The sequence below is a fragment of the Globicephala melas genome, chromosome 16 (genome assembly GCF_963455315.2).
Source record: "Globicephala melas chromosome 16, mGloMel1.2, whole genome shotgun sequence".
NCBI lineage: Eukaryota > Metazoa > Chordata > Mammalia > Artiodactyla > Delphinidae > Globicephala > Globicephala melas.
The window spans coordinates 38,095,657-38,119,760 of NC_083329.1; the positions used below are offsets into that span (position 1 = coordinate 38,095,657).

The 24,104-nt window shown below is 42.9% G+C and overlaps 1 protein-coding gene across 10 annotated transcripts in view; it reads left to right on the top strand.

The window, feature by feature from the left end:
• The window catches only part of SGMS1 (sphingomyelin synthase 1), a 291,689-nt gene that overhangs the window by 20,381 nt on the left and 247,204 nt on the right, over window positions 1–24,104 (top strand). For all 10 annotated transcript variants that reach the window (XM_060285952.2, XM_060285953.2, XM_060285954.2 and 7 more), the window contains exon 2: window positions 15,777–15,871. The gene's annotated coding sequence lies outside the window, so the exon portion shown is untranslated. The remainder of the gene's footprint in view (window positions 1–15,776; window positions 15,872–24,104) is intronic.

Below are 24,104 nucleotides of genomic sequence, written 5' to 3' on the forward strand. Positions count from 1 at the left end.
TCCAAGTTAGGTCCAGGAAATGCCTACCTCACAGACATAAAAACACCCAAGCACTTTCAACAGTGTTCAGCTGAAAGCTTTAGTATTTGCCTGAGGTCAAGAGAGCAGTTTCATAATATTTCTGTGCAGCCTCAGCAGCGAACTTGGCAGCAACCTCGAGTGAGGCCTGTCAGGGTTCTTGGAAAACAGCCTGGTGTTTTCATATCTTTTGCCCTGATAGCTTCTGCCTGTCAGTACGTCAAGAGGGAAAATATGACAATAGCCTTGGTCCCTCAGCTCAGTCTTAGCTGGTGAAATTCTCATCCGAGCCCTTTCTGGATATGCAGATATGATTTACTTCAGCGGTTTGCTCTTCTGTGAGCCTGTTTCCCTGTCTGTCTGGGAGGGGAGCTAAGGGTCTGGGCTACAAGCTGTGTGCAGCCAGCTAGCACTCTTGATTTAAACTTGTATATTTTTCAAATCTGTGTGGCAGGGGAGGCCTGGTGGAGAATACAGAGCGGCAAACTCTCCCCTGACTCTGTGCGTGCAGTGGTCCCTTGGCTTAGTGGTGCATGGTCACACTGCAGTGACGTCTGAGGTACTTTTTTCTGGACATGTGGGAAACTGAGGTTAGCTTTCTGTTTTGTGGTAAGAGAAGTGAAATGTTTTGTTCCTTTACAGACTAGATAAGAATCGAATATGATTAACCGTGGTTTAAACAAGGCCAGTCAAGTCTGTTTGCTTATGCTGCCCACATTTTTTCAAGGCACCTGACATATCTGCAGTGGAGGCCTGTCCATGAGTTTACTGACAGCACCATGGATTATAGTTTTATACTAAAGGTCTGTCTTCTTGCTGTATGATCTTTCTCTTTGTTTAATCAAGTTTTGGCATCTCTCTGGGTCTTTTTACTGATATGTATGTATATAGATTTATAGAGTTGTGGAGTAGATTTTAAAAAGTCCTTGATTTAAATAGGTGTCCTCTGGAACAAAATAACAGACATGTTTGATCCTCAGTCATACAATTTATATATTTAGTTAGTCACTTTTGGCCATCAGTCAAATATTCTGCTTCAGAGAATAACTGTGATACTATCTGAATAAATTGTTTGATTCAGAATGCAAGATATAATTAGGGATGTGTCTCTTGGAAAAAAGATAATTGGGGTCTTTTTGTATCATTAAAATTTTGAGTGTAGCTAACTAATCTGGCACTGCGTCAGGTATCTAGGCAAACAGTTGCCAGTTTACAGTTGAAGTCTGCTTTACATTAGGCACTTGGAGGCAGAGTGGGCCTGCTGTTTCTGAGGTGCAGAATCTGCTGTACTGTGGCCCTCTGGTAAGTCACAGTGGTGGTTCTGCATGGGCCAGAGCAGGTGGTGGTGGGGATGTGGCAGAGATGTGGGGCTCCTGCCTGTGTTCCTCTGATGGACCGGGATACCAAGTGATCTGCGTCTTCACTGCTTCCGCATGCGCTAGCGGAGATAGGGCTCCACTCTCTCGGAGGTTATGATCAAAAGAGGAATACGAGCAAATGTCTGGAGGCTGTTTATACTCAGCGTGCCTGTATGTATCTTCCATCCTCTACTGAGCCCCCTTTTTTTTTCTTATTTTTTTTTTTTTTTGGCGGTACGCGGGCCTCTCACTGTTGCGGCCTCTCCCGTTGCGGAGCACAGGCTCCGGACGCGCAGGCTCAGCGGCCATGGCTCACGGGCCCAGCCGCTCCGCGGCATGTGGGATCTTCCCAGACCGGGGCACGAACCCATGTCCCCTGCATCAGCAGGCGGACTCTCAACCACTGCACCACCAGGGAAGCCCCTGAGCCCCTTTTTATCTGAATCTTCCCTGATCGCTCCACTGAGATGGCCGTTCTCACCTTACTTCTGACCCTCTGACATCGAAAGCTTCTTCATGTTCCTCCTTGACTGTCGTGGAGCCCCCTTCTTTCACTTCCTTTTCCCTCTTTGGGTCTTTGGGACTCCCTACATTTCTGGTTCTCTTATCTTGCCAAGAGTTCCTTCTCTGACTCCTTCCCTGGTACCTCTGCCTGATCCGTATGTGTGAATGTTTCTCGAGGTTCAGCCCTCAGTCTGCTTGCTGAGCAGGTCTGTGCAGGCTTGTGCAAGGGGACACTTCCCTTTATTGGAGGCGAGGTGGCGAGGGTTGGATCCACCGGGCAGAAAGGACTCTGATTGCTTACAGTTTGGGAGACGTGGTCAGAGTAGTAGAGGTCCTAAAACTCAGGCTGTGTGGGAAGGAGTGATGGAGAAAGTGCAGAACCTTTTTTGCACTGAGACCTCTATTTTAGGAGTAAACTCTAGGAGTCAGAACTATTGATGTATAGATTAAATCTGATCGTTCCTATTTATCTTTCCCATTTTCTGATTTGTATTTCATTTCCAGATTTGTTAATGTGACTCCTACTGAAATAAACAATGGCCTGTATTTCAAATTTTATGCTATTCTTAATGTTTGAAAATTCAGTCAATAATAAAATCTCAACCTGCTCACATAGGCTCTAGTTTGTCCTGTTCCTCTGTAGACACGTAGAGGACAAGTTTTGTATACTCTCCACAGTAACAAATGATTACAGTTAAATAGTATTAGAAATTGACTTTAAGAATTCATTTTTTTCTCTCATAGGTTTGTTGCCAGTTGCTTCTTTAAGATACATTGAAATGTTATGGCTGTTTAATTTAAAATAGTTACACAGCATTTCTTTTATGACTGTAGAGGTCTGCACAGCTTAGTTTTCTCTACCACTCAATTTTATTTATTGCTTTGAGTTAACATTTGGAGGTACTGTTTCTGATACCGTATACCTCAAGACTGTGGTTTCTTGGATTTTTTTCTTTTTTTTTTTAGTTTTCTGAACTGCCTGGTAGATGTCTTCTTTATCAGATTCCCTTGTTTTTGGAGCCCAGAAGTTTATGAAAAATGAGAGAGGGGATATCAGATATTGGAAGGCACACAACATGGTGTAGTGAAAAGGCTTTCGAGTCTTGGCAGAGGTGGGTTTGGGTGCCTGCTCTGTCCATCACTGACAGTGGGATGTTGATCAGATTACTTGAGTTATTTGAATCTTATTCCCTCATGTGTAAAATGGGGATAACAATGCTCATCTCACAGGTTTGTTATGGGGTCATGTCTGTAAATCCCAAGCACCCTGGTCGGCGAGTAAGTGGTAGTGGTTATTACTGGGACTTCCTCTCCCGAGGCTAAAACGTATTGGAAAGTGATTAGATTTCTGTTATTTTCTTTTATCATTTACTATTTCAGAGAATATGGAGGTAGAAATGAGGAAAGTCTAGACTGACTGAGAACCTCGTTTTATTGTTGGATTGAATTCTTATCGTCTAAATTTGTACGTTTCTGTCTTTCCCCTGATTGCTTTTTCTGCTGTGGGATATGGTGTTAAAAACAAAATAGGGGGGCTTCCCTGGTGGCGCAGTGCTTGAGGGTCCGCCTGCCGATGCAGGGGACACGGGTTCGTGCCCCGGTCTGGGAAGATCCCACATGCCGTGGAGCGGCTGGGCCCGTGAGCCATGGCCGCTGAGCCTGTGCGTCCGGAGCCTGTGCTCCGCAACGGGAGAGGCCACAACAGTGAGAGGCCCGTACCGCAAAAACAAACAAACAAACAAACAAACCCAAAATAGTTTACAGTAAGATTTTTCTCTATCTAGAATCTTTGTAAATGAATCAGTCCTACTAGCCAGTTCCCTCTCCAGGGAGTGGAGGCTTTACATTTATTTTTTCTCATTTTTAAATGTTTTTATTATGAAAATATTTTGAACATTTAGAAATATAGAGAATAATCTAGTGAACATATATACCCAACTCTCAGTTTTATCAAATGTTTGTGTTTGATGTGTTTTGGTATACATATGTTATTATTATTTTTGAAACAAATATCCCATCTCCACTGGACTGTAAGTTCAGGGACCTTGCTGTCTGGTGCTTAGGACAGTGCTGGGTGAGGGGCAAGCTCCAAATAAACACTGTGTGTTCTTCTCCAGGGCCTTGCCCTCCCTTCTTCCCAGATGTAACACTGTCACGGATAGGATAGCAAGCCACTGAGGAGGAAAAAGTATCATTCTAGATTCAGTCAGTGATACAAATGTGCATAAACTCAGGACTGCCCTCGAGGAATTTTTGTACCATGATGTAAGATAAGACAGATGAATTCAGAAATAGCTCCTCTAGAAACCAGAACATTCTCCCTGCATTTGCAGAGCCACAGAGTGGCTGGTTATCAGAAGTAACTGTTGGGATGAACTTTAAGAAGCAGAGATGGGGCTGGGCTTTCTAAGCTGACAGGACAGTTGAGCCAGAGCTCAGCAGTGGCAACAATTCCAGGGATTGGAACTAGGTAGTTCAGGGTGGCCTGGACTCTGTTCTTGGAAGGGAGTAGCAAAAGAAGAATAAAGCGGCCACAGAACAAGACTATTGAGCTCTTATTACATATAACTAATAGTACTAGGTCCTTAATGGGCAGCATAGCATATTAGATGAAAAACCGACCTTCTGGAAGCATACCATCCTGGACTGAAGTTTAGTCCCCTCTTTTTCTGGCTGTGTGGCTGAGGTAAGCCACTTAACCTCTCAGCTTCAGTCCTGATGTGAGGGCCGTTCTCACTTTGGCTACTGAAGGTAAGAGCACTGAATTGAGTTCTTTTTTGTTTTTTTTTAAACATCTTTATTGGAGTATAATTGCTTTACAATGTTGTGTTAGTTCCTGCTGTATAACAGAGTGAATCAGCTATACATATATCCCCATATCTCCTCCCTCTTGCGTCTCCCTCCCACCCTCCCTATCCCACCCCTCTAGGTGGTCACAAAGCACCGAGCTGATCTCCCTGTGCTATGCGGCAGCTTCCCACTAGCTATCTGTTTTACACTTGGTGGTGTATATATGTCCATGCCACTCTCTCACTTCGTCCCAGCTTACCCTTCCCCCTCCCCGTGTCCTCAAGTCCATTCTCTACGTCTGCGTCTTTACCGAATTGAGTTCTTGCCCAGACATTCCATTCTGTTTTAAGAAGTCATCTTGCCTGTGGGCATTCGAAATAGGCAGCTAAATGATGAGAAGTGTGACTTTTTGGTTGGTCACAAATGTACAGAGTGACCTCACGTACGTGAAGTCACGTACAGAGTGACAGTACAAAGGGAACTCAGCTAGCCTGCCAAATCTGCACTTCTCTAGTACCTTGTGAAAAGACCGTCCTCTTCTAAGTCATCAAGACCAGAACCAGGGAGGCACCGACAATTCCTTCTCCTTTACCCCTGTGTCCCTCCAGTCGCCAAAGCAAGGTCATTTTACCTCTTTATTATCTATTGTATTCATCCACAGTCCAAGGCCCTCATTGCTTCCTGCCTGGATTTCTGTATGTACAGCTCTCCACTTTCTGCCCTGTCTTTATTCCATTCTCCCAACTGTTGTCATAGTCCTTGACCTCAACTGCAAGGATGACCATGTGAGTCCCTGCTTAAATGTGTCAGTGGTTCCCATTGCCCTTAGGAGAAAGCCTGAGCATCATTTGAGCATGAGTCTCCATTGTTTGTCCCTTGTCATCCTCACTTACTCTTTCCCTTCCCTAGTGGGTCCTGCTTCCATGCCTTCTGCCCACTTAGAAGACTTTTCCCCTGCTTGGCTCATCTTGTTTACACTCATGTTTCAAGACTCAACTCAAGCATCACCTCCTCTGTGAGGAGCACCGCCTTCCTAAGCTGCCCAGCGGTCTGGGCTGGGCTTCCCCCCCCTGCCCCGCTGACGCCTGCCTCTGTTATTCCACCAAGCGCACTGGGTTGGGATGGGCCACTTAGCTGTTTCCAGAGTGAATGCGCTTGAGAGCACAGCCTGTTTTGTTAAAAAAAAAAAAAAAATCTCATGCTTCTTCATGCCTAGCCTGGTGTCTGACACATATGAGACTCTCGAAAAAGATTAGTAGGATATACACGGATAAGAAATTACTTTTTTATCTTCCTGAAACCAGGAAGACTGAAGCTGGGTAACAGAAGCTTTCCTCCTTCCCACCTTTCTGTCTGTATCCATTCCAGCATCTGCTCAACAGCCCAGCTGTGATGGAAGAGAAGCATATGGTTGACTTGAAAGAGGCAGTTGGGATGTGACTGCATGTAAAATATATTCACCTGCCCCCCCACCCCCCCACCCCCGCGCCCCGTACAGGATGGCAGCAATGACACCTCATATTTGTCCTTTTATTTGCATTCTTCTCCTTAAGTGTCGCCACAGACGTGATCTCATCTGGTGCAAGGGGCTGGTAGCCTGAGTGCTGGATGGGAGCTTGCGATAATGCCAGCTTTGTAGATGCAGAAAGGGAGATAAGGGGCGAAGAAATTTGCTCAAAGTTAGTGAGTTGCTAGTGGCGGAAGAGACCAGACTTTGAGCTGAAGACGTCTGCCCTTTCTTCTCTTTTATAACCGGCAGAACTGAGTTGTATCAGATTGATGTTTTCACCTATCATCATTGAAAAGGAAGATGGGCAGAAGAGGTGGTGTAAAAAGTGTTCTGTGTATTAATTTTGCTTGCAGGTGTACTTTTTAACTGTTAATTTCCCTAATCTTCCTTCAGTTCTGGTTAAGTGCTCAGGGTGGTGGTGTCACTGGGTTCATTTGGCTGAAGTAGCTGAGGCCCATTAAGTGGTGTTCTGTGACCTGCTTTGGGCAGAGATGAAATTGCCACACTTCACTTGGTCAGTTTGGGAATAGTATTGACTTCAAACAATTTTCCTGCTTCACAAGCTAATAAAGTGACAACAATAAAAGCTTAGTCCTTCTTAAATTGTACTCTTTACGTTCTATTAAATCCTTTAAAATGAATTTTTTTTTTCCGTTCTGGAATTGTGGAGTCTTTGCGTAAACTTATGCAGGACAAGAAAATGGTTCTCTAGCATTCAACAGTCACATTGTTAGCTTGCAGGAATTTATACATTTTGAAAATTGCAGCCTCTGAAGTGGGCTGTTGCAGGGAAACCACACCTACATGTTTAAATTAAATTCTGGGCTCCTGAAAGCAAAGATGAAGGCAGAGTGAGATTGAAAATGCAAAGGGAAAAACAATCAGGACTCAACCAAGATATGTTCAGACAGCAAGCAAGTCTTGGACGGTAGTCTTTCGGTTACTTTTTTGTGGCGGGGGGTGGTGGTTACTCTCTCCGTTGATCTCTGGCAAATCTGTCTAGTTTTGTTGTTTTATCAGTCCTCATTCTTCTTGATCACTGAGTTATTCCAGCCCCTCTGCCCGCTGCCTGCATGAAACCTCTCTTTTCTTGGCTTTTATTATACAAGAAATGGTATTCTCAGTCTCCTCCTGTCTCTTCCCTGCTAATGGCTTCTTCTCCCACCATCACTCTACCATCCACACTCATCAGTGGTTTTCACTTTATTTTGGTCCCTGATGGCGTTTGTGTGGGACATAGCGGTTTTTCCATATCTGGGTGTTTCTACTTGTTTGTCCTGCTGTCTTCCCAGACTCAGTAGCTTAAAAACAAATGGACTTTGCAGTGTTTGTGGTGGGAAAGATCATTTGTTTCATTATCTCGTGTTAGAATTAAGTAAATTAAAGCTCAGGGAGGAGACGTGACTGGTGTAATTTCGCACAGCCATCATTTGGCGAAATCAGGCTAGAAACCAAGGTTCTTGACCGTCTGTACATCTCAGAGCCTCTGCGTGGACTTCTTCTCGCTCACCGACTCTTCACGGTCTCCTGTACCATTACTGTTTCCTCAGCAAGGAACTTCAGAGCTATTTGACCTTCACATGTCCCCTCCTTCCCCACAAAGCAACTTACCAATTCTTTCTCCGATTTAAAATTTTATTCTTTAATAATTAAAGAAATTTACCAACAGTAAAATTCACTTCTTTGGAGCATGTAGTTCTGTGAGTTTTAACACATGCATATAAACAGCATTTAGAATAATCTATCGCCCCTCAAATTGCCTGGTGCTGCCTTTTTGTAGTCAAACTCTCCCCCTCCCCCTGACTCCTGGCCACACCGATCTGTTCTCTGTCACTATAGTTTTGCCTTTTCCAGAAAATCATGTAAGTGGGGTTATATGGACCATATTCCTTGGAGACTGACTTCTTTCATTTAGCATAATGCATATGAGATTCATCCATGTTGTATGTATTAATAGTTTGTCCCTTTTTATGACTAAGTAGTATTCCACCACTGTTTGTTTACTCATTACACCAGCACTGTGTGAGAATCTTAGTGGCTCTGCATTTTTGCCAGCATTTTATATTGCCAGTTTTTAAAATTCAACCATTTTGATAGATGTGTAATGGTATCTCATTGTGATTTTAATTTGCATTTATTTCTCTAATGATTAATGATGTTGAACATCTTTTCATGTGCATATTTGATGTTCTTCTGCCTGTTAGGTATATCTGTATTCCTGTCCATCATGATGTTTACTTCACCCACGGTCATTGTCATAACCCTATTCCATGTGGTTATTGTGCCTAGCTTTCTGTGTCAGCATTGTTTCCCAGGTACCCCAGTATGTTCCAAGGTCAAGGCACTGAGCTAGGAACTTTATGTACATAGTCTCATTTTACTCTTACAAAACCCCTGTGAGATAAGTGGTGTCTTCTATTTTTATGGAGGAGGAATAAAGACCCCATGTTCAACAGATATTTATTGAGTACCTACTGTATGCTATGAGCCAGTTATTATACCCATTGACTAGTTCTGTGACTTTGGGCAAGTCATTTAATCGCTGAGTCAATTTTCTTATCTGTTAAATAGGGATCTATATATCACCGTATTTTCTCTCAGGGTGATTGAGCAGAGGTTTTAAAGAAGAACATAGACGGTCTGGCCATGGTATATACTGAGGAAACATTGGCAGTGGTTCTATTGTTCTCTTCAAACACTTCATACTGTCCTGAGGCTGTTTCTGCCCCTTGCTGGCTAACTTCCTCTGGAAAATTGCCCCTTGGCCGGTCTCCTCCTCCACTCTGCATCAATATCAGGACCAACACAAGATTCAGCCTTTTGTTTTTAAGAAATCTGTTTCTCTGGTTGCTCTGTGTAGCTCACTAATGAATTGGCATCAGTTGATCGAGAAAGAGATGGGATTGAACAAATTTTGAAAAGCAGACCTACAGTGCTGCAGTTACTCCTTCATCCCTCCTCTAAAGGCAGAGGACCAGTTACCATGGAGATTACTGGTAGCTAACCTGGGGGCTGTGTTCCTAAATTCACATTTCTTACTTTGAATACCTAACCTGAGGTATGGCAAAAGGGGTACTAGGGAGGGACCTTATCTCTCAGAGCAATGGTGTGTGTAGTGTTGCTGGAATGTTTGAAATTTGTCATTTACTAGTCATTTAATCAAGCTTTTTTTCTTTGTTAGCCAGATAATTGGGGATGATTTCCAGGAAACTGGAAGTACTTTGAAGAGGGGCTGGTGTTTGAAATGAGTGCTTAAGATTCTCTGAAGTCAGTAACAGAAAAGTTAAATGAGCCAAATGCTTTACTCTGAGTCCATTCCAGCTTCAGTGTTTATGTAAGAATGTCTTACTTTTACTAATACCATAAAGGGTTGATCTAGTTGGCAAGGTTATTCTGTTTAGGGTGAGACAGAAAGAGAAAATCATAATATGAGTAAAAAAAAAAAATCATCATGGTACCAAGATGGCATTTTACAAATTGTCATCATCCATCATGGAGTATGAGAGGCTTTGCTTGTGGAAGCAAGGGTGTGCTTAAAACTGGCTCCCTGCTTTTACCTCTTCGGTAGCTAGAGCACGTTTTCAATTGTTAAGCATGTATCCAACGCTTACCATGTTCCAGGTCTATGTTAGGTATTAAGTCTCCTTAATCTTCACAGTAACCATCTGAAATAAAAGATAGCCCCGTTTTACAAAACATCGTGTGGAGAGGCCATTTGACTTATCCAGTGTGACCCTGTGAGGAGGTGGCATTGAGCCCTGGTTCTCTGACTGTGCCTGCTGCTCTTATTGGAACCCACTCTGCCTCAATCTGCCTGTCACGGAGGCATGACAGCTGCTGCCTGCTGAGTGCCAAGAAAGCCAGCACACCTTCTCCCACTGTCGCATCTGTTTCTTTCATGGGGGCTGTTTCCAAGACCTAAGGTCAACACTTGCCTACCACAAGCCCTGAGATCGGGTAATTTTATTTTGTCCAGAAGGCCCATTGTAGAAAGAATGTGAACTTTAAGTCAGAGAAAATGTTCAAGTGGTGTCTCCACCATTTTGTCACCATTGCAGGGCCTTCTGGCTGGTCTTGGGGGCCTGAAAAAGCTGCCTAGGGTAGTGGTTAAGAATGTGGATTCTGGAGTAAACTGGTTTCAAATCCTTGTTCTATCAGCTGTGTGACTTATCAGCTGTGTGACTGTGTACAACTTAATTGCTTTCTATGCCTCATTTTCCACCATCTGTGAAATGGGTGTAGCAATAGTTCCTACCTCACAGGGATAAATGATTGTAAAGAGACAAATAAGAACTGTCAAGAGGTTGAGTTGAAATAATCCCATTTTGGTCATCTTGGTAATCTAGTGCAATTGTTTCTTTCAGTGACATGATAACGAGCTTCCTTGAATTTTATAGTAACTTTCTTCTCTCCTTCTTGCCCAAAGTGAAAGAATTTCACATTTTTTTAATTTAATGCCAGCACAAATATTTGCTACCACGATTTTACTAGAAAAACAGATTAAATTATCACAAAATTACTATCTCCACCTAAGAAATTGAATTAGTAAATCTAAACAGGATGTTTTTTTGTCTAGAGAATACCTAAGTGTTTTTTGTAGAATTACTATACATAAAATTAGGTATAGTAAACAACAGTCTCATTTTTTAGGTGAATATATGAAAAACACAACCAATTCTATATTAAAAAAACAACAGCAACACCCTATTTCATTGAAATGATTTGACTCCCCTTCTTTAATCTTGAATTTGGCTGGGTTGCATTTGAATTAACTTTTTTTCCCCTTCAAGTTGACTGCCGTAAGAGGGGACCATAGCTGTGAGTCCACCAGGAGGACAGCAGTCTCTGAATTGAGCGTAGGTCTACAAGTCAAATTTGACTGATAACCCGTGGGCAACGTGGTGCTGGCTGAGTCTGCATCCTTATTCCGAAGTCTGTCCTGATGTCCTGTGACTAATATGTTCCAGCTGTCTGGGTCACTACTTTGGAGTACTATTTATTTGCAGCGGTGATGCTGCAAATAGGAAAAGCTTTCCCTTTTGTTGGTTGAAAGCTTTGCTGGTAATTAGCAAAACAGGCATGCCTCTTATTTGGAGAGAGACTGGAAAAGCGGCTGAAGAGTCAATTGTACGTAACCACTTTGGAAAACGATCTGGCATTACCGAGGAGAGTTGAACGAACATATGTGGTCCCAAGCCCAGCTCTCTTCTCCTAGGTATACGCCCTGGAGAAGTTTGCTGTGTGCACCGGGGGATGAGCAGTAGAATATAAATGCAGCATTATTCATAACAGCAAAAACTGAAAAATCCCCAGATGATCCTTAACAGTAGAACAGAGCAGTAAATTGTGGGTATGTTCACATAGTGAGAACTATATGGTGGTGAAAAATCAGCTACAGTCACATGAGTCAACAGGGATGAACCTCAAAATCAAAATCTTAAGAGGCGAGTCTGGAATACATACAGTCCTGGTTTCCTTTGTATTAGGCTTAAAGCCAGGCAGAACACAACAGCATATTGAGAATACAGATGTGGTAAAACCATACAGAGGAGGAAAGGATTGACTCAAGATTCAGGCCTGTGGTTATCTCTGGTGGGGAGAGTGGAGGGGTTGAGGTACAGGAAGGGGTACACAGGCCTTTTGTTTGTTTGTTTGTTTTAAACAAAAGTCAAAACAGAACCTAGCACCACCAACTGGGTATTAACATACATGGGATTCATTTTATTATTCTTTAAGCTGACATATGTTATTATATTAGTTATCACTGCATAACAAGTTACCTCAAAATTTAGTGGCTTAAAAGTGATAAATCTTCATCATCTCACACAGTGTCTGTGTGGGTCAGGAAACCAGGAGCAGCTTCGCTGGATGGTTCTAACCAGGGGAAGGTCACATGGGGCTGCAGTCAGGATATCAGTGGAAGCAGCCATCGTCTGAAGGCTTGCCTGGCCTGGAGGATCTGCTTCTCAGAAGCCTTACTCACCTGGCTGTTGCAGGAGGCCTCGGTCCTTACCACGTGGGCCTCCCTCTAGGGCGGCTGGAGTGTCCTCATGACCATGACGTGGCAGCAGGTTTCCCTGCCAAGGCAGTGAGAGGGAAGCTGCTCTTTGGACCTGGCCTTTGAAGTCACACCCCATCCTTTCCCCAATATCCTATTAGCCACACATGCCAGCCCTATTCAGAGTGTGTGTGTGTGTGTGTGTGTGTGTGTGTGTGTGTGTGTGTGTGTGTGTTGGGGGTACTTCACAAGAGCCTGAGTGCCAAGAGGCAGGGGTCATTGGGGGCCATCTGGGAGGCTGGCTACCATGGTAGGCACTTTTATTTTTTTATTTTTTAAATTAAATTTTTTTTATTGTGTGTGTTTGGTCTTTGTTGCTGCTCACGGGCTTTCTCTAGTTGCGGCAAGTGAAGGCTACTCTTCGTTGCGGTGCGTGGACTTCTCATTGAGGTGGCTTCTCTTGTTGCGGAGCACGGGCTCTAGGCGTGCGGGCTCAGTAGTTGTGGCATGTGGGCCCTAGAGCACGCAGGCTTCAGTAGTTGGCACGGCAGGCTCAGTAGTTGTGGCTCACGGGCTCTAAAGCACAGGCTCAGTAGTTGCAGTGCATGGTTTTAGTTGCTCCGTGGCATGTGGGATCTTCCCGGACCAGGGATCAAACCCGTGTCCCCTGTGTTGGCAGGCAGATTCTTAACCACTGCGCCACCAGGGAAGTCCAGCACTTTTAAATATATTTCACAATAAAAGTTTTAATTTAGAGACAAACTAAATTGGTCAGCTTATTTTTCTTTAGGAATGATGCAGGCATCCATTTAAATGAAAATTACTAGAGATGCTGAAGGTGTTACCAATCAGTATGGGTTGGAAGAAAAGTCAGTGGTTTAATCTGAGTAACTAAGTGGCGGAGCCTGCCTGACGGGAATGTCCAAGGGGCAGGGAGCGGGTGGAAGGGCAGTGAAGAGAGGAACTTCAGTAACACTCACACCAGGACGTGTGGTATAGAGATGGGATTGTATGTATCTAGACTTCATCCCACCTATACCTAGATCTGGCAAAAATCTGGGGCTCCTGAGTTTGAAGCGAATTCTCCAAAGCAGGGGCTATTGGGAGCTTCCTGGACGCACTGTGATATTAAAACCCCTACCAGCTTCACACGTTGTCCCAAGACCATCTTTAATGAAAAAGGAGATTCCATCCCTCACTCCCTTCCCCCGCATGTAAGGGTGTGGCTGGAAATGAGCTAGGCAAGTAAGGATAGGAGTTTTGGCTTTAAAATTCATGCAATGGGTGCTTCCCTGGTGGTCCAGGGTGGTGAGACTCCACCCTCCCAGTGCAGGGGGCCCGGGTTTGATCCCTGGTCGGGGAACTAGATACCGCATGCCGCAACTAAGAGTTCGCATGCTTCAACTAAAAGATCCCACACGCGGCAATGAAGATCCTGAGTGCTGCAACTAAGACCCGGCGCAGCCAAAATAAATAAATAAATAAATATAAAAGAATTCATACAATGATTGCATTCAACTCCATAATGCATATCTGTTTCAATATTAACAGCTTTAATATTACTGATTCACTTGCTTATCTTTCCCTCACCAAAATCCGTGAGTAAAGTTGATGTTTCCAAAGATACATCATGTTTTTTCCCTTGGTTTTGTGTTGCTGTTGGCGTAACTTCTTGGTCAGTATTCCTGGGGTCCAAGTGCTCTTGTTGGTGAATCATATCCTATCTTTTTTGTGAGTTGCAACATCCTTGTGAACAGGTGTTCCAACCCACAGGAGAGGTAGCTGCCTGGAGAGGTTTTCTCAATTTTTAATACTTTAAAAAAATAATTTAATACTTAAAAAAAATAATTTATTTATTTTTGGCTACGTTGGGTCTTCCTTCGTTGCTGCGCGCGGGCTTTCTCTTTGTTGCAGTGGCTGCTCTTTGTTGCGGTGTGCGAGCTTCTCACTGCGGTGACTTCTCTTGTTTACGGAGCATGGGCTCTAGGCGCACAGGCTTCAGTAGTTGTGGCACGTGGGCTCAGTAGTTGTGGCTCGTGGGCTCTAGAGCACAGGCTCAGTAGTTGTAGCGCACGGGCTTAGTTGCTCCGCGGCATGTGGGATCTTCCAGGACCAGGGCTCGAACCCATGTCCCCTGCATTGGCAGGCGGATTCTTAACCACTGTGCTACCAGGGAAGTCCAGAGGTTTTCTCAATTTTTAATCAAGCTAGTGAGCGGAGGAGACAGGACTAAAAGCCAGGTGCAGGGGTCCCTGACTAGCTTTCCTCAGACTTTTGTACACCAGCATCTTCACATGGTAGACATCAAGACCTCTAAACCTTTGCGCATTGCGTGCAGAATTTTGGTGATCAGCAGATGAAGGGCAACTTCAGGCCATCATGCAGGGTAGTTTTGATGCTGCTTCCATCTTTATTGGCAGAGCAGTCAGTGTCTGTGCCATTATATTCTGTTGTATTTTGCCTTTTATAAAAATGAATGGAAAATCTTCAACAGCGAGTGGTAATTGCCTTTCTGTGTGGCAGCGATAAAAATTACCTGGGGTGCCATGTGAGCCTTGTTTTACTTTCTTTGGCCAATAGCGTGCTTTCTTGAGAAAGAAGGGAGAAAAATGAAATACATATATATAAAATGTCAAAAATACATTAAGGGTTATTGTGTTTCAAAGGGAAGTATAATGACTAATAGTCATTATAGTAATTAGTAATCATAATTATAGTATTATTGGTACTATTAAGAATGATTATTAATATATACTCTCAGGGAGTAAACTGCAGTGTGTGCGTGTCCCTCCCCCCCTCCCCGCCCCTTCCCGCCCCTTCCCCACAATGACATGCGGCTGTGTTGTTTGGCTGTTTGGCTTTGAGGTTGGTTTTCAGGAGGGTGTCATGTTATGGGGTAGGGAGCGTGGGGACGGCCTGTGAATTTATGTTCCCTTCCTAGCTGATATAAGTACTGTGCTTTCTCCTTTCCTAGTGAGATAAGCCCTGAGCTTGAGGTCAGAAGACCTAAGTAGCAGTTTCATGTCTGATGTTTTGAATGTCCTATATCATCTCTGACACTTAGCTGCCTCCTCTGGAAAATGGAATCAGTAAACACCGCTTGCCTCACAGGGCTGTGAGGTGTGGTGAGGTGTGGTGGAGGCCATCAGGCCCTCGGGCCACACTGTGCCCTAGAGTACGTATTATAGTCGAGTGGAGCAGCATGTCTGGTGTGGTTCTGTGAGGGTACATGAGTGCCTTCTAAGTGTAGTCTCAGAATCCAAGGTCAGAGTCAAGCTCCGGTCCTTGAAGCCCCAGTTTTTGTTCACGTGGAAGTTTAGGCTACATCACTGCCCTGAAATTTATGTGAATTAAAAGAAACTTACTGAGGAATTCCTTTGTTCCAGAAGTTCCTTGAGTGGGTCAGGCCAGTGGTTGTTCCCTACATTCAGTACGTGATGGGATTATTTTTTTCTCTTTTCACTTTTCTCCTTGCTTAAAAAACAGTTTCAACAGAATTTTAACCTACAGGCTTGACATATATTAACACTGTCTCAACTGAAATGGCATTAACTTAATAAAAACCTTTGGTGGTAACGTGTTTTGCTTATTCTTGCAGGGCGAGGACAGCATGAACATCCATAAATGTGCCTCTGGGCATATTTAGCCGTTCGTTTTTGATTAGGAAAAAGAAGACGGCCATCCACTTGAAAGGTGAGTAAAGATTTCTGTGCGTCTTTTTATTATAAAAATGTTCAAACATACTGAAGAGTTAAAAAATGGACAGTGAGTTTACATTTAACAGTTGTTAGCATTCTGCCACATTGTGTGTACCTGTGTGTGTGTGTGTAGTAGGTTTCTACTGTTTTCTGCTGAAACATGTGAAAGTAAGTTGAAGAGATCATGACATTTTATCCTCAATTCTTGGGGATGCAGTTCCTAAAAATAAGAATATTCTCCCCTGAGGGACATTTTGGAACATTCATAAACTCCATGACAGAATCATTTAATTAAACACAGTTACAGTTTCCTATTAAAAGATGTAGTTTTGAATTTATGTTCCCTTCCTGGCTGATATAAATAAGGTCAGATTTAAAAAATATTTAAACAGTGACTTACTTAATGGACAGACCTATATAGTGAATTTGTTTGATATGGAAAACATCTGGACATGAAGGATTGGAATTTGCACTACACGCGTGTGCCCTGTATAAGAGAGGATTACTGTGCTTTCTCTGTTCCTGGTAATCTGCCCATCTGGCCCGCTGTAGCTGATGTTTATTGTTAGGTCAGAGGATCTGATGACTACTCTTCCCTCCTTCCTGACCAGCATTCACAAGTAGACCAGTCTCTGTGATTTAATGTGATCAAAGGTCTTAATTGATTCTTTTAGCCTGCACTTACAAGGAGAATGGGAAAAGAATATGAGTGGTAATGTCCAGTTGAGGTTAGTGTATTAAGATCAACATTAGAATCAGAATGATTCCCAGCCCCAAAATTTGACTACCTGAGTCGAAACTTTACATAAAGTCTTAAAGATGTGTGTTCAGCTTGGACTGTAGTTGTAAGTATTACCCATGAGGGCCGTTTACACAGTCGGTCATTACAGCTCTGTGGTGCTTGCAGGGTTGCTGTTGCTGTTCTACATTCTAATCTCAGTTACATTTTGTTTACAGTATCTTCTTCTGGAGGCTCTGAGTGTTGCAGCATTTCTTCATTCATGTTTATGAACTAGATTTACCCATTTAGAGCGTTATTTTAAAAGAAGTCTGTTTAAGTGAGCCATTTAGGGCAGCAGAGTCATCTTAGTATTTTCATTTCTGATTTAGAACAAAAAGTTAGTGACAGCAGTAAAGTTTCTGAAAGACACTAACTTTCCGAAGACGCTGGGACTGGAATTACAGGTATCTCAAAATGATCTAGTTTGCTTTCTCACTGTTTGGCCTCTGTCTGGTTATGCTTAGAAAAAATGAGGAGGCGTGCCTGGGGCTCCACATGAGGCCAGAGGCTCTGCAGGATGGCGGAAGGGAAGGCATATGGGGCTCTGTGTGCGGCCTTCAGTTGGCTCTCTAGTCCTGGACCACTTAGAAATGGGGGAGTGTTTGTTTCTTAAACATTCTATTGAAATAGAATATATATACAGAAAATACGCATATTGTAAGTGTATAGCTCAATGCAGTTTCCAAACTGAGCTCACTAATGTAACCAGAACCCAGATCAAGAAACAGAACATTCTCCCCACAGCCTCATGCCTCCTCTAGACACTAGATTCCGGACATTACCCACTCGGTGGGTAATTACTCTCTTGACTTCTAGGAGCATAAATTAGTTTGCCTGTCTTTCTGTGTGTGTGTGTGTGTGTGTGTGTGTGTGTGTGTGTGTGTATGTATAATGCAGATCGTACTCTTCTGTGTCTGACTTTCCTCATTCAACAATGTATTAGAAAGATTCCTCCGTATTGTTGCATGTAGTTGTAGATTGATCATTTTCATTGCTGTAGAGCATACCATTGTGTGAGAATCCAGCAGTTTATTCCTTCTGTTAGATGCAGGTGATTTTTCTGGGCTCATCCACTCAGAGCACCCTGTGGCAGAAATGAGGATTAACCAAGGTTTTATCCTCATTGTGGTTACCGTTGAAGTGTCCCGAGTTGTCCAGCCTCTGCCCAGCTTCTGCTGTGATACAAAGGAGGAATCCCGGCAGCCGATAGAAGGTTGAGACACAGTTGGAAGAGATTGGTTTTTCAGTCCTGTAATGATTCCTGTTGCTTTTCCTGTGACTCACCATGTCCCTTTTCTCTTTGTTCTCAGCTGGCACGTTTTTTCCATCCTTTTGTCTGTCATTGTAAGTCTTTCTGCACCCCCTCCAAGGAGACAGTAACTATATCAAACAGTAGGCAATCAGTAAATATTTAAAGTTCATTGGGTGTTGATATTAGGTGTTAGATGAAGGGTGAAGAGTTGCAAGTCATGGGCTTGCTCTTGAGGAGCCTGTGTTGTGGTTACAGTTTCATAGGTACAGGTATGGGCCACATCCCTGGAAACCAGTTGTACTGTAAAGTTCAGGATGTAAACTCAAAGGCTTGCATGGGCCAGGCTTGTAACATGACGGAAATTAGTAGGGCGCGGGGTTGCTCAGTAAGGAGTGATGGAGCTGTGGGGAATGAGTATATATGCCCTGCCCAATTTTTGACCCAACAAAACAGAACATGTCTGGCTGAATTTAGCAAATCCACCAATGTCCACCCTTCAGGGAATAGAGTGTTCATTATAAGAAAGTGGTTCCCATGGGATTTGGGTGTTTTTATGGCCAAATTCTGTTTTTATAAATGAAGTTTTATTTGAACACTGTCGTGCTCATTTGTGTATGTATTGTCTATGACCGCTTTTGTGCTACGACAGCAGAGTTGAATAGTTGTGAAAGAGGTTGAGTGGAGCATTTGCAACAGTGACCATATGGGCCACAATGGCTAGAATATTTACCATCTGGCCCTTTGCATAAAAGTTTGTCAACTCCTGCTTTACTTCATGAAAGCAAGGACATAGTGATAATAACCTCTGTAGTCATGAAATAGTGTGAGCCCATTACTTTTAGTGTTAATACCGTTATTTATTCGTTTATTTATCCAACAGATATTTACAGAGTGCCTATTGTACGTCAGGCGTGAAATGGTGATAGTCAGATATGGTTCTTGCCCTTGTGGGCTTTACAGAGACCCCTGTGAACTTGAAGTTCCATTGTAGGGTTGTGCTTTCTGTGAATCAGAACAAAAGTGTAATATGGAAATAGATTTACAAAATCCTCAAATTTAAACTAATATATCGGCTATTTTTGTTAATTTTATAAATTTGATGAACACTTACTCTGTGTAATCTAATGGTTAATTCAGTTATAAAAAAGTATGTTGTATGATATCATATAAATAATTATGTGTTTAGAGGTCCTAATTGTTTACATGTTGTAACAAAGATTGTTTGAAAGCAACCTGTCTGGATAGGGCTGTGATCTTTGAAGAGCTTACCAAAGCAAGCCAAGCAGACCTTCAGTCTTAGGCCATGATAATAAGAAAAAATAAGCCTCAGCAGAAAGAACAGCACACAAGGTAATAAAGTTTGGAATGTAGTTAAACAAACGTATCTTTGTTGGTATGCTTATCTGCTTGCTTACTCGAGGTCATTAAAGTTTGTTTCTTCTTAATAGGAGGCTGTAGAGTGCAATGTAATGAACATAGAAAATAGAGAAATATTTTTAAATTTTCTCCAAGGAGTGTGAAACTGGTTTTTAACATCATTTTCACTCAATTAGCATTTTTATATATGCTCATCTATGCTTTTCGGGTGGACACTGGGGCTATGACTGACCTGTCACCGTAGTTATTTAGCTGTGTGTAATAATTTGAAGATGTGAAAACGCACAAAGTCCTGACAGTGTTTATACACTGCCTTAGGAGCCATCTGATGTCAAGTGTCACGCTGCTTGCACCTTCTGAGGCTGTGGTCTGGGCGACCAATGTGTGCTTTCCTCTGAAATCTAATTATGAGGATTTGTCTGAAGGAACTATAGGGAAGGAATGTTAGCTGGTGCAATGAACAGTTCAATGAATATGGTTAAAACTAGTACTGATTTCTTCTGTTGGCAAAATTAATAAATAAGGTTAAGGTTTAGTTCCTCTTCTTTATGAGGAAGAAATGATATATACACCCATACACAACTTTCTGCTTCTTGTGTTTAAAATGTTTTTAAAAACCTCAATCTTATTCTTCATTTTAGTAATTTTTTGTAGTGGTTTGGATTTAGGGGTAACTGAAAAATGAGAAGACTGAGAGGAAGTAAATATCACAGTTGTTTTCCTTGCAGAGCTGAAAACTGCAGGCTTAACTGCTTTGGTTAAAAATAAAGTTTTATGAAACAAATTTGATGATAGGCCAGAACACTTGATCTGTGGCATTAAAAAAACTGGATCTTCTATTCTACATAATATGGAGTTCTTCTGTCAAGAACTCCAGCTCCAGGAGTGTTTAATTTGTCAAGGCTAGCTAATTAACATTCACTTTCTCAGTCTCTCAAGTTTTATTTTCGGAGAGGGAAAGGACTGAAGTGCAGCTGAATATAGCTTGATAGAGCGAAACGTGTTTTAGAAAGAGATCAGAATGATTCTCTTGGTTGCAAGTAACAGAAAACCCAATTCAAACTATCTTAAATAAAAAGGTTTATTGGTTCAGGTGGTTGAAAGTCTAGAGATGGATCTGACTTCAGGAAGGGCCAGATTGGGAATCCAAACAATGTTATGAGGATCATTCTTGGCTGCATGTTCTTGGGCTACAGGTGAGACCTCCAGCGGCTTCAGGTTGACGTCGTTGCAGTGACCATCCAAGGCACTGCACAGACGACGTTCTTGTTCTGTTGCCTAGCGCTGGACCAGTCACTGTGGCCAGGGACATGGGCCCATCCTGACTGGATTGCCCAGGTCATATGCTTCACACATAGTGTCTGAGGTGAGCACCTCTTCAAGCACTGATTGATGACAGCGGGGAATGGTTCCCACCAGAAGCACAGAAATTAGGGAGGGTCAGTGGATGCTGAGAGGCAAACTAATAATAATAATAATAAATGTATCTTTTTATGGTTTGCAGAGCATTTTCAGGTGTATTCACTTGTTTGACTTGAAAGAAGCATCAGGGAGGCAGGATAAAGAAGTGATTAAGAACATGGATCCCGGGGCCAGACTGTGTGGGCTCAGTGATTAGCCACATAAGATTTTGACAAATACTTAACCTCTCTGTGCCCTAGTTTCCTCACTGTGCAATGGGGATAAAGGTACCTACCTTATAAGGTTCTGGGAAGGATTAAATTAATGGGTATTTGTAGGGCACTTAGAACAGTACCTGATACATGCTGGTCCCTCTGTCCCTTGTTATTTTTGTTATCTTTGAGACAGCCCTGCGCAGAGTGACAGGTGAGCTTGTGGAAGTCCAGAGTCGCATGGCCTGTAAGGGGGCAGCAACATCAGTCAGGTCTCCTGACTTCTTCCCTGGCCCCACAGTTGCCTTTATGTAATGACTGTGGAGCGTTTGGATTAATAATCAATCAAAGAAGCAGAGAGGGAAAAACTCTTACAAAGTAGGCCTGTTGTTTGGATGTACCTACGTGTACAAGCAGGGCAGCGTTACTTACATATTCTATTTGCAGGCCGATCTTTAGCTTCCCAGGTACAGAGTGCCCCCAGGGATATTTAGAGGACATCAGTGGGAGGACGTTGGCACAGAATTTTTCCACCCTGGTGGGCACAGGCTTGGGACAGTCAGCCGTATCCAGGGTTAGCACTCACTCCGGAGGTGTTTGCTGATTGTTTAATCAGAGCCAGTAATTCTGAGCTTTAGAGGAAACCAAGATTTTTGTGGTTGGGAGGCGATTTGAACCCATCAGTACGGTGTGAGGACGTAATTTCTGACAGAGAGGCTCACACGGCCCCAGAATGCTGCTTCCAAAGGCCTTTAGCCAGTTCTGTCTAGAAAAAGACACCGTTTTCCTCATTAAGAATATATTCCCACAACGGTGAGACAGTTTTGTGGGGAAATTATTCGAATGACTTAATGAAGGAGGCTTGCCCCGGGGACTCAGACTTTGGTGTGACCCAGACATCTAAGGAGGGTCATGTTGCTTTCCGAGGAGTAGACAATGATTTCTTTGTACTGACTGTGGACTCAAGACGCTGTGTTACTGTGGATTATCTTTAACATCCCACCCCAAATATGCAGCTCTACATGAGAAGAAAAACTTAGAGGAAACCACAATTTTGGCTCTCCCTACAGTGCTTCTGAGGAAGAAGGGTGCGCTTCGGCATTCCCAAAGCTTGCTTCGTGGGCGAACCCATCCGCTTCCCTGCATGGAAAACTCTGCCCTGCAGTGAGCGGCCTGTCCTCCCTTGCTGCCCCTGTGCCTGGTATGTGGGAGGTGCTCAGATAGTTCTTGAATGAACAAACCTATTTGAACTATGCCTTTGTCTTCATTTTCAGTTTCTTTTGACAAGAAATTGTTTACCGTGTAGATGTCTTCAGGAATTTCGGCTCTGAGTCTGACATTACCTTCTGTGTGAACACACCGCATTATGTTCTTTCTTCAGATGAAGGTGGTGGTGTTTGAGTATTGATTCCAACACCTGCTTTTACAATGGTGTTTATACTCCAGATAACACCTATTCAGAGAGTAAAGGGATCAGCTACTAATTCTGTAGAAACGACCCTTGGTTTGCTAAATGCTTGTGGGAATCATAAAAGGTTCTTAGATTTAATCCCACTTACTTTGTTCTTAGGTCCTTGGGAGCTTTTTGTCTTGTTTAGTAGTCTGGGATTGAATATTAATAGATTCTTCCTTGTCTTTAACCTGACCCTGTTTTACAGCTGAAAAAACAAGGGCAACCTTGTTTCCTGTAAGTCAACAACAAAAGTAATAACATTATTATTCATTGTGTGATGGGTACTGCCCTGAGTTCTTTTATTGATTATCCTGTTGAATAGTCTCAACAACTGCGTGACCACTATTTTGTAGATGATGAAACGGAGGCAGAGCCAGAATGTGGCTGAGTGGCCCCAGGTCTGCTTGTAGCGCTCAACACACGCTGTACTGCCCATTGGCATGGGTCACTGTCCAGGCCAGGGGCTCTCAAACTGCCTGCATATTGGAATCACCCTTAGGGCTATAAAAGCACTCCGTGTCCAGGTACCCCCTCCCCCGCTCATGTTTTTATTTACTTGGTCTAGGATCTCAGGTGAAGGTGCTGTGCGTTCAGGATTGAGAACCTTTGAGCCAGAGCAGTGGTTCTTAAAATTTGGTCCCCAGAACAGTGGCATCAGCATCACCTGGGCACTTGTTAGAAGTAGAACTTCTTAGGTCCCACCCAAGCCTACTGAGTTGAAACTGTAGGGTGGAGGTCTAGCCATCAGTGTTTTAACAAGCTCTCTGTGATTCTTTTTTCCTTAAATTGTAAAATACATAAACTTCATCCTCGTAACCACTGTTGCGTGTACAGTTCAGTAGTGTTAAGTATATTCACATTGTGGGGAAGTAGATCTCCATAACCCCCTCATCTTGCAAACCTGAAACTCTATACCTATTAAACGGTTCTCCTTTCCTCTCTTCCCCTCCCCAGCCCCTGGTAACCACCAGTTTACTTTTGTCTCTGTGAATTTGGCTACTTTGGATACCTCGTATAAGTGGAACTCCAGGTGAGTGTTGTGGACACATAAGTTTGAGAACCCCGCACTCCAAAATTCGATTTGGCTTATCTCCCGTTAGACTCCTACCCACACCATTCGTATCAACCATACTGTGAATCTCAAACACACCTTGAGCGTGCCACTGTCTTCCCAGTTCTGCCTCTGCCCCCTTGTTGTCCTGTGTCACTCGTCAAGTTGCTGAACTTCCCTGAGCTAGTTCTCTCATCTCTATAAAGGAAATAACCGAACTTGCAGAGTCTGCTAGAAGTTAAATGATTAGACACATGTGAAAGTATTTTGTAAGCTATCAGGTGGTATACTAATGAAATATTAAGTATAGAAATATCTTTTTAAAGTTTAGTTTTTGTTTTTATTGAAGTTATACAAGCTTGATTTTTAAAGGGTTATGTAGTTCCACAAGGCCTCTCATCCCCTTTATGGTGTTGCGCCCTCCCTGCCCTCCAGTTTCTTATTTGGTATTTACCTTATACTGTGTAAACAGGATTCACAGGTATGCTATATAGTATAGTCTGATTACTTTAACTTTCCTGCACACAGATTTTTCTTGGATTTAATAATTGTCTTGTTTTTAAAAATTTTGTGCCCTTATCACTAAGTTAGCCACAAACAGCCTTCCATGTGAATCTCCTCCCAATATCTTAGGTATTTTATCAATTTTATCTTCTTGACATTATCTCACCTGGAGTCTTAGGCACTGCACCTGTCTAGAC